Source organism: Berghia stephanieae, chromosome 2, assembly GCF_034508935.2.
Source record: "Berghia stephanieae isolate SIO BIC M18660-M18661 chromosome 2, UCSD_Bste_1.3, whole genome shotgun sequence".
NCBI lineage: Eukaryota > Metazoa > Mollusca > Gastropoda > Nudibranchia > Aeolidiidae > Berghia > Berghia stephanieae.
In genome coordinates, this window is record NC_088361.1 from 86555812 (window position 1) to 86560811 (window position 5000).

The window sequence follows — 5000 nt, forward strand, 5'->3', positions numbered from 1 at the left end:
ACTGGTCTACCTCGTAAGCAGGAAAACAAAGTCACACAATCAAACTAACAAACAAAACAATGATAACTACATCAAAAGAAACCATAATTAAATCTACGTGACCAGTGACTCTATAATTAACCAATATCATAGTATAGCGAATCACGAAGACAACAAGACCAATCACGACTTTTTCATAAGTCAAGAATTAATTAGTAATATAGCACATCAAGGTGACATTTACCATCTTTGTATCAATCGAGGTGGAAAACACAATTAATTAAAATATCTCAGCCGTGATCACAAAAACATCAATTGGAATGGAATCACACATTTCAACCGACGTATTACTTATTTTCTATTTGAGTGGTTCAAGACACAGAATAACAAATGGGATAACAATAATGATGAGGATGATGATGATGATGATGATGATGATGATAATAATATTATAATACTAATAATAATAATAATAATAATAATAATAATAATAATATAATAATAATAATAATAATAATAATAATAATATTAATACAGATAATAACAATAATAATAATAATAATAATAATAATAATAATAATAATAATAATAATAATAATAATGATGATGATGATGATGATGATGATGATGATGATGGTTTAATGGTTATGATGATGATGATAATAATAATATTAATAATGATAATGATGATGATAATGATGATGATGATGATGATGATGATTATGATGATGATGATGATGATGATGATGATGATGATGATGATAATGATGATGTAATGGTTATGATGATGAAAATAATAATAATAATAATAATAATAATAATAATAATAATAATAATAATTATAATAATAATAATAATAATAATAATAATTATAATAATAATAATAATAATAATAATAATAATAATAATAATAATAATAATAATAACCTCAAACCTGATATATATTTTTTAAGTTGAGCTGTTATACACAGCAATAGCCTATAAACGTACCCAAAGCGCTTTATAAGCGGTCCCAAGCCAATAGCAACATTTAGAATTATACAGAACGAGATATGAGGTATTATTAGAATTATATTTTTGACAGAGACATCGCTGTTGAGGGCCAGATACTCATTTCATACCTGAGTGCGATGAGAGAATGTAAGTAAAGAGACCTTTCCAAGAGACAACTTTTCGCGGCTCAGATCAGGTCTCGAACCCTACACCTTCCAATCTGAGGGATGAGTGTAATACCACTATAACACAAAGTCGCAAGTCTTTAAAGTCGAATGTTTAACTCACTCAACCCTAACACCGAAATAATTTCAACTGTACCTACATTAATTTACACAACGCATTTTCACAAATATTTTTTTGTTTGTCGTGTTCTTGTTTTTTGTTTGTTTTTTTTTTGTGGGTTTTTTTTTTTTGGGGGGGGGGGGGGGGTGTTGTTGTTTATTGTTGTTGATTTTTAAAATTGTGTTTGTTTTTTTCTTTTTGAAATGTATTCAATCTCCATCATAACGAATAGAAATTTTATAAAAGTTTCATATTGCGACTTTTATACCAATTTCCAATGCCTAGGTCATCCCAAATAATAACGCTTTTGAACGATACGGCGCAGTTTTTAAAAGCTACAAATAGGGAACAAAAGTGAGATGTCAAAATACTGGTTCCAATCTCATTGGAAATGTAAAACCAGTCTTCCGAAGGACTTGATACATAACTTGTGCCACTGACCTTATTGTTTCAGAGTGATGGCATCTTTTTTTTTTTTTTTCTAGTCTAAATATAACACGCTGGTTGTCAATAAAGACATCCTCGCTCTCACTCCCGTAATCCTAAGAATCTGCCTATACATTCTGCTACTAAGGTAGTTATGTCACCTTATGGTTCAATATGTTACCAATGCATTGTTCATGAAAAGAGGAAGGTGTGAGATCAGGACATTTCCGCCTATTGCATTTCCTTCATTTAACTCACCCCGACGCAAAACCGTTTTGAGGCGATGGGACACATTATTACTACCCAACATGTCACGTGAAACTGTAAATGATTTCATTCTACGCTGTAAGAACAAAGTTCAAGGCGCCTGACTGACTAACAATCAATACGTGTACGATTACAGTCATGATCATAATCTTGTATTAATTAATTATTTACATAAGAGTTGCACGATGTGAAGTGTGAAAAATGCCTTACAACGAACTCATTGTAATAATTCTCACCAATCTAGTTGTTGACCACGTCGAATGATGCTTAACATGTATGTTTGCGGCCGACGTATTACAATAATATACCGCATTCTTAAATGTTCTAGAAATCGGTAATATTATAAAAGCTCAGATTTTGCTCAGTACTCACGTTATCTTACGTGTAAAATGAAATAATATTTTCATTTCATACAGTTCAATTCGCCTATAAGGTGCAGTCTTTGAGACTCAATATATTATCTTACTTGCCAATGATTAAAATCATCTTTTACGTACTAATTTACAACAAAGTTTTACGATGTGGGGGGGGGGGGTCCCGATATCTCAGTTGGTAGAGCACTCACTTCACAAATAAAGGGACCAAGATCGATCCCGGGTGAAGTCGAGATTTTTTTTTCTAACTCATATACCTTCCCAGCAGTGAATGTGTACCTGGGTCTCTTAGACCTGGAGGAAAGTACTTTGCTATAAACAAGCGTCCTACCCAAAGAGTAATGAGAAATTGTAATTGTCCGTTTCACGCTATAGAGACCGGGATGAACTCCGGCTCCATGGGCCTAAAGGCTCTAAAGGACTACTTTATTTACGATGTGAAATGTAAAAAAGTAGGCTACACAATTAATGGGCTAGAATTTTGTAATCCGAGTCACCCACTTCGACGCAGAACAGGCTTGACAAGTATTGTTAAGACGATATAACCACGAGATATCGTATTCTGCTTTGTGACCTAACCCCTCAAAATGGCATTGTATTGGAGGTTGTTCAAAATAATGTTATTTTGAGAAGAAAGAAAACTTGATTTAGTTAATAACTGTTAGCTGTCATCATCATCATCATCATCATCATCATCATCATCATCATCATCATCATCATCATCATCATCATCATCAACATCATCATCAACATCATCATCATTATCATCATCATCACCATCGTCGTCATCGTCAACATCATCATCATCATCATCATCATCATCATCATCATCATCATCATCATCATCAGCATCATCATCAACAACAACAACATCATCGTCGTCGTCGTCATCGTCAACATTAAAATCATCATCATCATCTTAATCATTATCATCATCATCATTATCATCATCATCAACCACAGAAATAAGTAATCTGTTTAATTATTGTTTACTTACAATAATATGATTTTATTGGTTTTGTCAATAAGCATAATTATGTTTTGAATTCTGTTCTGTGTTGGCAAACTATCTACAATCAACTTTGAATCATTTTTTGAATCTAATCTGAAAGAGACAGAAACTAAAATATCGCATTTTTGGTCATTCAATCTAACAACCATTTTTGACATCTTGTTTACCCCGACTCGATACGTGTATAATATAATATTTAGTTCTTCTCCCTGTGATGATATTGAAAAATTGATTGGACGATTTGGGCCCTGTTTAAATGAAGTTAAAGATTGGATGGGAAGAAACAAATTAATGTTTAGTGATGAAAAGACAGAAATTTTAATCTGTGGTAAACAAAACATCATTACAATGACCAATCTTAAGGGTTTTTCTTTCGGGGATCACTTTATTTATTTTTCTAAAAGCATCAAAAACCTTGGAGTGTTGATTGACGCTGATCTTTCAATGTCCATTCAGGTCAATTACATTATAAAGACAGTGTACCTTGAAATCAGAAGAATTAGTAAAATTAGAAAACTTATCCCAACGAAAATAGCAGAAGTTTTGATAAATACCGTTGTACTTTCAAAATTAGACTAATACAATTCGTTACTGGTAAATGTGACAAAGGAAAAAAACAGATAGCCTCCTAGTTGTATAGAATAATGCCGCAATGCTTGTTTTAAAACATGACAACTTGTATTCAAGCAATTTTGGCGTGATTGATAACTAGATAGATTAAATTGAATTTATTCAATATCAAATAAGATTTAGGTTCCATATGAATGGTATCAGATTCACCAGAACTCGATACCGTTTTGGGACGGTTGGTCACAAATTAATGTTTTAGAACATCGTGATAAGGGTGTGGTCTTCTTAATCAACTGCGCAGAGCATAACACGACCACACCCTTATTACGTCGCACGGCTGTCCAAGACGAAAAACTTGTCGGGGTTCGATTCTCCCCATACCAATTAAGGCTACCCTGAACAAGAATTTGACTTCATTTGGAGCGACCGATCCAACCTCTTTAGGATGTTTCTTTTTTTTCGAAACCCGCCGAAACCCACCAAAAACCATCGTCTCAAGTTCATTCCCACTGGTGTACACTTCTCTGAGTCTCAGGTTCACTCCCAATTGCTGCCTACTTCCCATAGCTTTGTCGGGTTTCGGCGGGCTTTGGCGGGTTTCGTAAAAAACCAAGTCCCAGGTTCACTCCACAATGGTGTACACTTCCCTGAGTCTCAGGTTCATTCCCCATCGCTGCCTCTTCCCATAACTTTGTCGGGTTTTGGCAGGTTTCGTAAAAAAGAAACACCGGACTCTTTGTCGTTTTCAAGTAATCAAACTGATAGTTGTACTAGTCAGTACCGAATACACTTTATGCACAAGTCGTGTGGATTTGTGGCTCAGGGGTACGATGGCTCGTCTTGTCACAAAAGCCAAGCAGTGTTAAGCGTGTTCACTGGCCGAAGGGGTTACAGTGACAGTGAAAACTTGTTGGTCCCTAAGTTGTGTTATTGAGCACAAAATTCATTAATCCATCTGACTCAGGTGTGAATGAGTACCTGGCCATTGAAAGTGAAGGATATTATACTAGAATTAAAAAGAACCTGACAGGTGTCTGGTACTGTGTGAAATGGAAATGTGGGTTCCATATGGCCTGCTGGAGAATTAAATGAAA